The following is a 13,162-nucleotide window of genomic DNA, read 5'->3' as shown; positions in this document are numbered from 1 at the left end:
GGAACTTACCTGAGAAGCAGAGGGAGAGGGGGTGTGGTTGCTTAGAGACTCATTGCTCAAAGTGCGGACCAGAACCAACAGCTCTGGTCTCCCCTAGGAGCTAGGGAAAACTACACAGGCTCTGGGCTCAGCCCAAATTAACACAAAAAAGCTCAAGAGACTCTCACTGATTCAGCACCTGATGAATCGTCAGTGCTGGCCTGTTTCTTTTTCCCTCGCCTTGCTCTCTACCCAGTTCAATCTTTCAGAGACCACTGGGAATTTTCAGCCATTCAGCACCCAAATTTGTAAACAGAGATCCTCAGGTTTCAGGGGTCTGTGGAGACCCTGAATATGTATGCAGACTTTGATGTACACAGGCAGTTTCCCTTGGAAAGGATCCAAAGCAACCTAAGGACCTATAAGATGATTGAAATAGAGAGCAGAAAAATAGAGAAAATTGAGGAACCCAAAAGTCGATTCTTTGAAAACATCAGTAAAATTGACTAACCTTTAGCTAGACTGACCACAAGAAAAAGAGAAGATTCAAATTACTAAAATCAGAAATGAAAGTGAGGACATCGCTGCCAATTCTACGGAAATAAAAAAGGACCGTTAAGACATTACTATGAACAATTGCATACCAACGAATCGGATAACCTAGATGAAGCAGACAAATTCCTAGAAACACAAAACCTACCAAGACTAAATCAGAGTGGAAATAGAAAATCTGGTTATACCTATAACTAGTAAGGAGATTGAATCAGTAATCAAAAATCTCCCGACAAAAAAAAGGTCCAAGACCTGATGGTTTTACTGGTAAAGTCTACTAAACATTTACAAAAAAACTAATAACAATCTTTGTCAAACTTTTCCAAAAAATTGAAAAGGAGGAAATACTTGCTAACTCATTCTATGAGACCAGTATTATCTTGATACCAAAGCCAGATAAGATACTACGAGAAATGAAAACAACCTACCACTATCCCTTCTGAACGCTGATATAAAAAACCTCAACAAATACTAGCAAACCAAATACAGCAGCATATTAAGAGGATTATAAACCACAACCAAGTGTGATTTATTCCTAGAATGCAAGAATGGTTCACCGTACTAAAATTGATGAATGTAATATACCACAATAAGAGTAAAGAGGGTAAAAACGTGATTATCTCAATTGACGAAGAAAAGACATTTGACAAAATGTAACACCTTTTCATGATAAAAACACTCAGCAAACTAGGAACAGAAAGGACTGCTTAACTTAATAAAGACATATGTAAAAAACCAACAGCAGAAAATCATACTCAATGGTGAAAGTCTGAAATCTTCTCTCACATCAGGAACAAGGCGATGATGCCCGCTTCTGCCACTTGGATTCAACACAGTACTGGAATTTCTAGCCAGATAAATTAAAAGTATCCAAATTGGAAAGGAATAAGTAACACAATCTGTTTACAGATGATAGGATCTTATCTGTAGAAAATCCTAAAGATGCCACACACACACACACACACACACACACACACACACACAGACTGTTAGAATAAATGAATTCAGCAAAGTAGCAGGATACAATGTCAACACACAAAAATCAGCTGCATTAGTAATGAAATAAATAACAAGAATTGGTGAGAACGTGGAGAAATTGAAACCCTTGTGCGTTGTCGGTAGGAATGTAAAATGGTTCAGCTGCTATGGAAAACAGTATGGCAGTTCCTCAAAAATCAAAAATGGAATTACCATATGATCCAGCAATTCCGCTTCTGAGTATGTACCTGAAAGAATTGAAAGCAGTCTCAAGGAGATATATTATACCCATGTTCACAGCAGCATTATTCACAATAGCTAAAATGTACAAGCAACCCAAGTGCCCATCAATAGATGAATGGATAAACAAATATAGTAAATACACACAATGGAATACTATTCAACCTTTAAAAGGAGGGAAATTCTCACATATGCTAACCTGAATAAACCTTGGGGATATCATGCCAAATGAAATAGGTCAGTCACAGAAAGACAAATACTGTATGATTCCACTTATTAGAGGTATCTGAAGTAGTCATATTTGAAGAACAGAGTGTAGAATGGTGGATGTCAGGCAGGGGCTGGGGGAGTGGAAAATAGAGAGGTATTGTTTAATGGGTAAAGAGTATTAGTTTCACAGGATGAAAAGAATTATGGGGCTGAATGGTGGTGACGGTTGCACATTATGAACTTAATACCACTGAACTCTATGCTTAAAATAGTTAAGATAGTACACTTTATGTGTACTTAGTACAATTTAAAAATGGGGGGAAAAAAGAGCTAGGAAGCCCTGGGATCCGGAAAGTTGTTTCCACAGTCGGATATGGGGCTTACAAGCATAACGTTGGGGCGCTCACTGTTATTTAAGAGCAAAGTCAACTTTTTATTTTTATTTTTTAATAAAAAACATTGGTTTCCTATGTAAGCATATCTAGGGTTTAAAAAGCATAGATTTGGCCTTTAAAGAGCCACGTGTCTCTGTCCTGGATGCTCTGCCCCTCGCAGCCTTTGAGTTCCCAGAATATGTTCATTGCAGTTTTTGTCACATCGTGTGGCTGTTTGTGTGCCTGTTTCCCCTAGGAGCCTGTGAAGAGGAGGTGGGACCCTGTTGCTTGCCCAGCACATGGTGCTCAGTGAATGAATGAATGAGCGAATGAGTGACCAGCAGGAGAGACAGGCCCCTGCAGTCCTAGGGTTCTTCCCGTGGTGCCCTTCATCTATCTCCCCCTTCTCCTCTGCAGCCTGTCCCTCACAAATACCACCTGCAGGAAGCCTTTTCAGATTGTGCCCAGCTACCTCCAGGATGGGCTCTCCTCCCCGCCTCCCTTTCCCCTGGAGGAGGCAGGAAAGGGGGTTCACACAGGTAGGTATGCTGTTTGAAAAGGGTGTGGTAGGCTGGGGAGGGGAGGGTGGGGAATCAGGGCCCCTGCTCCAGCATCTCCAATCCCAGACCCCAAAGGAGTGGGGCTGGGATGTTTCCTTGTGCCTTCCCAGGACAGGTGTCCCAGCAGACCTGGTGGAGGCCTCTGGGCTGCTCTAGCTCCTCTGGGGGGAAGATGCTGTCCTCCAAGGTGGCATCTTCATTAGGCTGCTAGGGGAGAGGGGTGAGTGGCACTGGGCAAGCAGTCGCTGGGGTGCTGGCTGGATGCTCACCTCTCATGCCTACTTTCCTGACAGAGGAGAAAGCAGGAACCCTGGGCTTGGTCCTTAGAGCTGAGCAGTTTTACATAAATTAGTTAACTTCTCTGAGCCACAGCTTATTCATTTGTTAAAATGGAGCACGATGCCCACCTCACAGGACTGTTGGGGACTGAGCTAGGACCTTGCAGAGAGTGGGCGCTCAGTGCCTGTTAGGAGTCTGGACCGATTGCACAACTCCTGTCCCAGCACAGGTCGGTAACTGTCATCAGAGGCCTGGCTGTAGCATCACCAGTAAACCATGTGACTGAGCTAGTGACAAAGCCTCTGGTGCCTCAGCATCCTGAGATAGAGGGCGGGAAGGGCCTGTTCCCACTGTTTTCCTCCCATGAGTGGCGGCTGAGAGGGGACCATGGAAGAGAGATGGTTTTAGAATAAAACACAAAAGCCAACTCATATTGAGCCATCACCTGGGTCAGGTTAAACCTTTTCTGTCTGTTAGCTCATATAATCCTCACAAACACTATGGGGAGTGCACTATTTTCTGCATGTCAGTTTTAAATTTATTTATGTTTGCTTGTTTTTTCATATATATACATATATATACACATATACGTATATGTGTATATATATACATACACATACACACACATATTATTTTTAGAGCAGTTTTTAGGATTATAGTAAAATTGAGCAGAAAATGCGGAGTTCCCCCCAAACCTCTACCTTCACATATGTAGTCTCCCCCACTGTCATCCCGCATCATCCCCACCAGAGTGGTACAGTTGTCACAATCAATGAAGCAACATTCACACGTCACCATTGCCCAAAGTCCATAGTTTACATTAGGGTTCATTCTTGGTGTTTGTACATTCTATAGATTTAGACAAAATGTATAATAACGTGCATATTTTACTTTTCGATGCTATTTTATTTTTATCAGAGTAGTACATACTCAGTGGCTTCAAAGTCAGAGTACAGAACAATTTTATGTGGAAAACCAATGGTGCCTCTCCCCTGCTCTGCCACCCTTCCTAACCCCAGGCCGCGGCCCCAGGGGCAGCGTGGCAGCCTGCCCGGGTACTCGTCAGCCTCAGGGGCCACACCGCAGGCACCAGACTAATAAATCTCTGGGTCAGGAAATTCTAAAGGGACTGGAGACAAACAACCCATTGGGGCCAAATGGCCAGACTGGCTGAACACAACCTCTGCCTCAAGGTCAACCAGGCATCTCAAATAAGACGTTCTAAAGGTATTTTAACCACCCCTCTCCCCCACTTGCTTCTTTAGAAGCCCCAGTGATCATTTTCAAATGTGGCTGGATACAGAGAGCTAACATCCAGCACAGGGAGGCTGTCGTGGTGCAAAGCTGCCTGGGGGGAGGGAGATTCGGGTTCTGGCTGGCTTTGCAGCCTGGGAAAATTTCTCCTCTCTAGGCTTTGAGGTCCTCACGTGAAAATCCAGGGGGATGGACAGGTGATCACTAGGACCCTTTCTGCACTGACAGATGGCGTCTGGGCTGCTGCTGGCAGCCCCATCTCTGGAGCTCCCCCTGTGAGCAGGTGCTTCCTGGCAACAGCCCTTGGAGTCGATGATACTGCCCTGTCTTACAGATGAGGAACCGAGGCTCAGAAGGGCTGCCAGGGCCGCACAGCGAGAAAGGGGCAGGGGCAGAATTCTAAGCCAGAGTGCACACTCCCCTTCCCTGGGATCAGATCCCTGAGCCTTCTGTCCCTCTTTCCTTCCATAAGTTCACTGCTGCAGGCGACAGGTAGGTGGGTGCACAGGTAGGTGGGTAAGACGGGGTCCCACGGCTTCCAGTAGCAGCAGAGCCCAGCTTACTCAGCCCCCAGGGTTTTAAGCCTCTGGGCCCTGCCTCAGGAGGAAGACCACCATGTCCACATCCAGTTTAATGCCAATCTCTCCTCCTAGACCAGTGGTGCTCTGCCTTCGCTGTGAATTAGTCACCTGGGGAGCTTTGGCAAACAATGGTGTGTGTGCCCCACCTGGAGAGATCCTGAGTCAGTTGATCTGGAGTAGGGTCCTGGCACTGGTAGGTCATAAAAGTACCACAGGTGATTCGACTGTACAGCCAGGATTGAGAACCTCCTACAAGGAGGGTTAGCTTAGCGAAGGGTTTTGCTCGTTCACCATTCCTGGCCCTGGGCAATGTCTGCTATTCTTTGCCCTGCCTCCCCAACCATAAAGGCAGAGCAGCCTTTGCTCTCAGCTACAATGCAGCAGCTACCTTTTCTGTAAGGAGGTCCATGGCGCCATTACTCTGCTCTCCTGCCTTTGTCATCCTCCTGAGAATAGCCAAGGCCATGATGCTTCTCGTGGATTCTTTGGAACAAAAGCCCCTGGAATCCAGACCCTGGAATTCATAGTGTGGGGAGCCCACCTTGCCCATGGCCCTCTGCATCTTAGGGAAGAAGAAATGGGGAGGGCAGGGTTTGTTCTTCACTCAGGCTGCCCTAGGCATCTTCTGGCTCCTAGGTGAGGCTGGCAGCCCCATGAATTCAAATATGTCCTGCATTCAGATAGGGATAGGGACAATTCTGGAGGCTACAAGGGTCTCAAAGAATCAGGCAAAGCTGAATATTACCTGGAGAAACAGAGTCTCCTGTCTCCTGTCCAATAAACTCAGGTACAGAAAGGTGTCGGATGTGATCCTGACTTCGGATCCCTATGTGGGCTTCTGGTCATAGAGCTTTGGATGCTGATTTCATGGCCTGGTGAGAGAAGCAATGTTGGGAGCAGAGTGCGGGGTGAGAGGCGGGCTGGGGATGCTCTGGCTGTTGTAAATAAGCGGAATGGGAACCAGGAACTGGAGGTGGCAGTGTGGAAAGGAACTCGGGGCCGGGCTCTGCGGTGGTCACCTAACATGGCATTCCTTGACTTGTTCCTGTCCTGCATAAAGCATCAGTTTTGAAGTCACAGATTCAAGCCTGGGAGCGTCTGGAAGCACATGGCACATGATTTTCAAAACGAGTGCCTTGGAACCTGGGGGGACTTCCTCAGAACTGGTAGGGACTTGGGCGCATCATGTCCTGCAACTCCCAATGTGGCTCTTTTTAGCTATTTAATGAACAGGTGTATAAGATTTCACCGGGAAAAAAAGTGTTCTAGGGTAAAATAATACTAACAAAATTTGAAAGCCATAGATCTAGTAAACTTATAAGACACTTGCCCAGGGTCACCTTCTAGTCTCTTGCCCCCCAGACCAGGCCCTTCCCCACAGCTCACCCACTGACCTCATAGAGCAGACAGCGGGAGGCCCTCAGAGGAAGCACGGCTGGAATGAGAGCCGCTCTCAACAGAATGAGGGACCCCCAGACCCAGACCTGGCGCCCCGAGAGGCGATGTAAACCCTGGCCCTGGAGGTGGGCTCCCGGGTTCCAGGCTGCCCCACCGCTCCCTGGAACATGAGTCTTCCCTTTCAGGGAGGTGGCTGAGCGTAGTCACTCAGTCCCTAGACTCTGGGTCCCTGGGGGCAGGACCTGTCATCTCCCCCAGTGTGCTGTATCCTTCTCGGCCCGAGGGACACAGGCAGGGTACAGGGCTCAGCACAAAGCCAGAGCTCAGGAGCCCTTAACTTGACTGAAAATGATTTTGTTCATTTGTTTTTTTAAACAAGGCTTCCAACAAGTGGCTCCCCGTCTCCCACGTACAGACTGCGACCTTCTACAACAGAGGCCGACTTACTGCACCTCGAGTGGTGAAGAATCCTCCTCCTCCTCTTTCCTTCCCCAGCCCGGCCCCTCTGCCAGCGAGTCTCTACCCTCTGGAGAGAGTGGGTGCGAGCACTCCGACTTTGCCTGGGATTCTTCTTCCTCTGCGCAGGCCAGCAGGCAACAGCGCCCCCAGGCTATCAGCGCTGCCTATCAATGCAGAAAAATCTGTAGCCCCAGGGACCAGGTGGGGTAGTCACCTAGCAATGACCAGGAAGGGTGAATTGCGCTGAGGAAAGATCTGGTCCCCAGTCGGAGGTCTTAACCTCTGCCATGGAACACCCAGAACATTAGTGATCAGGACATTTATGTGTATTCAGCTGGGATGGGGTGCTCCCTTTCCCCCTCTCCAGGGTCTGGAGGGACAGGCCCATGCCAAAGACCACAGCCTAGGCCCCGGCTCTTCTAACCTCCTGCAATAAACAAGACCTGAAAACCTGTCATCATCTCCAGGTCTCCAGTAGATCCCCTTGGCCTCCTTTAGCTAGAGCCCCTCCAAACCCCACACTCCTCTCCGGAGTCCAAAGACCACTTCTGAAGTCCCCAAGTAATTCCCACTAGTCCCTGGTCATGTGACAGCCAGCTTTGTGACTTCACTAAAAGCTATCTTGTGACAAGCTTGGGCCTGGTGAAGTAGGAGCTGGGCAGAGGGACACCCCTCAAGGAACATCAGATGACTTTTCATGGAGAGACACCCCTCCCTGAGGGAATGAAGAGAAATTGCCTCACAGTAAGAGCCCAGGAACCCTCTACACTTAAAAACACCTCTCCTTGATGACTTCGGCTCCCAGGCCCGAGTGGGTTCTCCTGGTTAGATCTGGCAATACCTCTCGAAGGTCCAGGCCTATCGCAGCCAGGGTTGGGCAGGGGCAGGAGGTGGTTTACTCCAGGTGGTGGTTGTGGGTCTCTGACCTTTGAATTAGGTGTCGAGCAGCCTCCTCCCACTAGACAAGGCCATTCTTCTCTAGGCTTTTCTACGCGAAAGAACTGATAGAGCGGGCAGCTTTATGTGACCCGAGTCTTCATCAGGGTCAGCCTCAGCAGTCCCCAGAGTACCTTCTTACAAACAGGCATTGTCAAAAATCCAAGGACTTTTCTCTCCAACGCTGCCTCCACTGTTGTTTCTTCCCAGAAAGATTTACGAATCCAGAAACCTGAGGCCAAAGAGGCTGGGCATGCTTTCTCCTTATCTTCCCTGCACCTGTTCCTCTAACCTCTAACTCTCACCTGGAGCCAAGCCTCTGGGAAGGGCAGGGCCCTGTGAGTCGGCAGGTGTAACTGGTAGCTAGACTGGAGATTGGACAGGTCCTGGGGTTACCGAGAGGGCAGAATTTGGTCCTCCTCTTGCTAAAGCCCTCTTCGTGCTGGGCAGGTCCACTGTGAGCATCCACTGGCCCTCTTCTTTGGTCTCTGCTTTGATTGTGACATCATCATCCTGCCAGAGGACCCTAGGGAAGGAAGCAAGTGTGCTCTGGGCAAGAGTTTGCGATGCTTCATCCCAGCAGGAGGCAGGGTCGATGGTTGGTTTGGGGACGGTGACATGTCTGGTTTTGTATCCTAGGGGCTCCTTGCCTTGAAAGCCTTCACCCTTGAGTAGCAGTAGCCCTTGCAGGCACGAGGAGGCCCAGGAGCAGATCCTCTTAAATCCAGCCTCTGACCCAGTCAGTTTTCAATTCTGGGCTGAGACAGAGCGTGGACAGCTGGTCTCCAAGAGTGGCAACTCCACTACTTCCCAAGGCTTCTGAAACTGTTATCTCAGGATTTGTTTTTTGATAAGAAGCTCATTTCACATTTAAGTGAGGAAAGCCCGAGCTCTTCCAGCATGCAGTATTGGAGGGAGGGATAAACCAGCCAGGGCTGGAGTAGTCCCGAAGAACTGCAATGGGGACAAGCCATGGACAAATAATAATCAAAACAGGAAGAGCCAGCACTCCGCTGGTACTTCTGTGTGCCAGGCCCCAACTAAGCATTATCACATTTAACCCCCATAACAATGTTAGAAAGAAGGTATATCATTTCCATTTTCCAGCCAGGGAAACTGAAGCTCAGAGAGGTGAAGTAATTAGACAAAAGTCCCACAGCTGCTGAATGGAAGCACTGGTTTTAGCAGGGGGGTCTGTTCGCCTCCAAAGCTGGACTCAACTGCTGAGCGACCCGTCTCCTGCAAACTCTTCCCAATAAAGAGGGAAAATTATTTCTCATGCCTGACCATTAGCGATAGGGGTAAAAAGAGAAAGGTAGAAGGGAAGAATTTGAGCCCGCTATCACCCAGATCATCAGCTTTTGGATAAGGGAGCCTTTACTGTTTGGTCTGTTTAATCTTTAATGAGACCGATTGGGAGGCAGCTGTTCTGATTTGCGTCTAACTGTTTTGCAGATGATACAAATGAGGCCCTGGGGGCCGCAGGATGGGAGTCTTTGGGGTCTGAGACTGAGCGGTGGTTCTGAGGTGGGGTTGCCAGATAAAATATGACCAGTTCGATTTTAATTTCAGATAAATGGCAATTTTTTTTAATGTAAGTATGCCTTAAATAGTGCATGGGGCTCTGCTGGGGGCTCCTGGCTTTGACTCAGGCCGGGAGTGGCTACTTCATTCCCCACTTGAGCCTCAGGCCCCTCTATGAAGTTATACCTGTGGGACATGAAGTGGGGACTGCCTTCCAGCTGCTGCGGCCACTGGACAAGGCGTGGGCTTAAACTGTTGTCTTCGCGGAGCCTCAGTTTCTCCCTCTGTCAAACAAGACTGGTGGACAAAGATGTAGTCATTGGAGTGGGTGACTTGCACAGCTATTGGGCAGTGAGACCTGTGTTCCATTTTTCGAGGAGGCTGTAGGGGCTCCCAGGGAGGGGGAGGGCACTGAATGAATGATTGGAATTCCCTCTTTGTCCAGGCCAGGGTCCTCAGAGCCTGGCGGTGCTGAGTCTCTCCTTGGTGGCGCCTGTGACCCCGGACACTTGTAGTAGCAGTCTTGTTCAGCCTGCAGAGTGGGAGTAGATGTGGGACAGCTGACCGGGCCCCCTCACCCTAGGAGGAGGCACAGGGATCGTGGTGGCACCAGGATAGGGATGGGTTGGTGAGAGCGCCTGGGTCAGGTGAGCCGGGAAGTAGATGATGGGAGGGAAGGGGTAGTGGAAGGGTGAAGAGGGGGAGGAGGGAAGAGAGAATTTGGTGCTATCAAATTTCTTACCCATGGCATGGGTACTCCCACCCAGGGCATGGCCCTGCTCGCGGGCGAGGGCAGGTAGAACATACCTAAGTTTGTGGTCTTGGTGCTGGGGCCAGGGCTGGACTGCTCTTGCCCTTTCTCTGCCACTGGGCAGCCCTGAAAGCACCACTCCTGGCCCTTTTAGATGGTAGCTGCTGCTTTCTGAGGCACACATGGGGGTGTGCATAGGCAGAATGTGGGGTGGGGGGCAGAGTCCTGAGATGCTCTTCTAAAGAGGCCAAGGAATCTCCGACGATTCAGAAGCAATGTGCCAGGCCAAGCCGGATGTGTGGGTCTGGATTTTCTGTGGCTTTGTGCTTGTGTATACTTTGGAAAATGTTGCCTGTGCCAATGCATAGGTGTGTATGCTTGTATATCTGTCATGCATGGCAATCCTGTGAAAGGTGTTAGTGAGCATGGTTGGAATGTGTGTGCAGCCCAGAAAACCTGGGTGCTGTCCTTTCCCCTTCCCAGAGTTGGGGTATAGGAGTGCCTGCAGGTGTGTGGCTGTGTGTGGTGGGGGCGGGGTTGTTAGCGGGGGTAGAGGGGCTGTAGGTGTTACAGAGTAGAGATTCTGGAGTGAGCAGCTTCTAGATAAGCCCTGTGTAGCTAGCTCCTGCTCTGCTTCCCCAGCCTCCTGGGCCCTGGTTTCTCCAAAGCCCCTCACTCCTATTACTGACCTAGGGCCCCAGGCTAGGTTCCTGAAGGGGAGCAGTGCCATCTGGTGGCAGGCTGAGGCTGTGCCGGGAACAGGTGAGTTAGTCCTGGCTTCTCACAAGGACTCTGCCTTTCAGGACCCCACTCAGTGGGGAAGTCACCACTGCACTGGATAGACCATGGACAGAGGGATGGTAGTTAAGGCTCGAATATTCCATCTTTATGCATTTTGGGTTCATGGCCCAAGGTGGCACCGCAGGACAGTCAGTTGAAGGACTGATGGAGGACAGGCATGGCAAAGTTATGAGCCCGGCCTCTGGATCCACAAACCTGGGCCCCAATTCTTGGGCCACCTTTCTATGCTCAGATTTCTCATCTGTACAGGTGGCTGACTGTATCTACCCTGTGCGACGGTAGTGACGGTTATATAAAAGAGTGTGGGTAAAACCCTTTGCTCAGATCTGAGCCTGCTGTAATGCCAACAGAAATGATAGTGGCCATTATTGACATAGGCAGAGTTCCAGAAGCACAGAGAAGAAAGCTGTGTTGTGGCAGTTGAAAGGGTTGCAGAGGGGTGACATGTCTGTGGCACTGCCACCCCATATTCTAGAATTTTGAGCCTGAGCAGCTGCTCCAAGTTACACACTTAAGTGAAATGGATGTTCCTCTTTTGGAAAGAGGGTACGGGTCCAATCCGGAGCAGAATCAAGAGACCCAGCATTCGCATTCTGGCTAGCTACCTATTAGCTGTGGAACCTAAGCATGGCAGCAGGTTTGCTGTGTCCCGTGTTCCCCATGTGTAAGTGTCAGCTCTGAGGACTTTGTAGCAATGCACAGACACTCGCTTAGGACTCCCGGAGATAAAGGCTGGGGAGGATCTTGTAAGGGAGAGATTCTGCTCTGTGTGGAGTCACATTTATCTTTCATGTCTCCACAAAGGGATCCTTTGTGGGATCCGTGTCAGGAGTCGTTCTGGTTCTGCTGCTAATTGGTTGTGTGATGTTAGGTGTCACTCACTCTGGGCCTCCCTCTTCCTAGCTGCGAAACAGAGGAATTAGATGACCTTTGGGGTCAGCCCTGCCTTAATATACGGCCTTTGAATTTTTTCCTTTTCTCTGCTTCATATATAGTACCCAGGGATATTTATTGATCTTACAGGCAAGATCTTGAACAGAAAGACAAAGGAAAACCAGAGGCTTCTTTTTAATGAGTGCTGTGATTTCTTATATGCTTGTGGAAAATGCTTTCTTAGGTCCTGATATGTTCAATCAATAATGAGAGAAAAAATAAAGGCTTTTTTTCTCTGTCACACAGGGTATATTAAGGTACTGAGAAGGTATCAAGCGCCTACAATACTGGATTGCACTGCAGGCGCTCTGATCGTAGTCTTCACTTTTTGCTTCCGTCTTCCGAGGCAGCCAATGAGTCCACAGCAGTTCGCGTTCCGCTTGAAAACCTACAAATCCCAGAACTCAATGCGCAGGAGCAAAGTGCTCATGCGCCAATTAAATCTGGCGGGCCCGCCCCTAGAAGCGGAACTTCATTTCCCAGGAGGCTCTAGGGCACGTCCATATTCCTCCGCTCGCGCTGGCGTTCTCCTCCCGCCTCCTGCTAGCGAGCCTCGCGCCAAATCGGGGCGCGCGCGCGGGGCACGTAGCACGCGAGTGACGCATAATATGTGGGCCGCCCTGGAGCCGTGGTCGCGCTGTGTGTGAGTGAGGGAGAGTGAGTGCGGGTCCTGAGGCGGTGTGTGTGAACTGTGGCCGCTGGCGGGGTCAGGGGGGAGCGGCGGAGCCGCCCGGGAAGGTGAGTGGGAAAGGGAGGAGGACGAGTCTCTGCGAAGGGCGCGAGGAGACAAGGCGCGCGGCCTGGCAGGCTTATAGTAGCCAGAGCAGCCTCAGAAAAGCTATGTTCCCTACCTACTACTCTTTGCCTGAAATGTGAAATTTAAACTTTGCTATAAGGCTGTTTTCCAATTGCATCTCCTATTAGTCCCCTTGCCCCTGAACCCAGTACCTATGCCAACCATACCAAACTACTTGCTGTGAGTACCTTGCTGTGGTGGGACATTGAGCCTTGACATATCCACTTTTTCTTTCCTGTAATGCCTTTCCTTGTTTTCCTGACAAATCTATTTATCTTTGAGGTTTCTGCTCCAGAATAATCTCTTCTGGGAGGTTTTCTCTATCTCTCCAGGGAAAGTTTAGTCATAGTGTACCCCAAATCTCAAAGTGTTAGTGGTGAAGGACCAGTTTATATTTTTTTAACTCCAATCCATCATGAACTAATAATTTTGTAAAATATAATACAATTAAATTCATAGAGAAATGAAGTATAAAGATATAAAATACAATCCCAATTTTTGATCATTAGTGTCAACAGATATAAAGTTACTCTGTCACTGTACTAAAAAGTTTTAAA

General features: G+C 49.1%; 1 protein-coding gene and 1 long non-coding RNA gene across 5 annotated transcripts in view; one reads left to right on the top strand and one right to left on the bottom strand.

Moving 5' to 3' along the window:
* Positions 1-11,926: 11,926 nt before the first annotated feature.
* LOC112477542 overlaps positions 11,927-13,162 on the bottom strand; it is a 7,750-nt gene continuing 6,514 nt past the window's right edge. The window contains exon 2 of the long non-coding RNA XR_003045502.1: positions 11,927-12,197. This is a non-coding gene — a long non-coding RNA (uncharacterized LOC112477542). The remainder of the gene's footprint in view (positions 12,198-13,162) is intronic.
* DCAF1 (DDB1 and CUL4 associated factor 1) overlaps positions 12,323-13,162 on the top strand; it is a 63,970-nt gene continuing 63,130 nt past the window's right edge. For 2 of the 4 annotated variants that reach the window (XM_015587180.2, XM_006909145.3), the window contains exon 1: positions 12,329-12,547. The gene's annotated coding sequence lies outside the window, so the exon portion shown is untranslated. Of the gene's footprint in view, positions 12,548-13,162 lie in introns of all 4 variants that reach the window. The other 2 variants (XM_025044859.1, XM_006909146.3) reach the window with 2 other exon arrangements.

This window comes from Pteropus alecto, unplaced genomic scaffold (assembly GCF_000325575.1).
Source record: "Pteropus alecto unplaced genomic scaffold, ASM32557v1 scaffold53, whole genome shotgun sequence".
In the NCBI taxonomy this organism is placed as follows: domain Eukaryota; kingdom Metazoa; phylum Chordata; class Mammalia; order Chiroptera; family Pteropodidae; genus Pteropus; species Pteropus alecto.
This window is presented reverse-complemented; position numbering and strand designations above follow the sequence as displayed.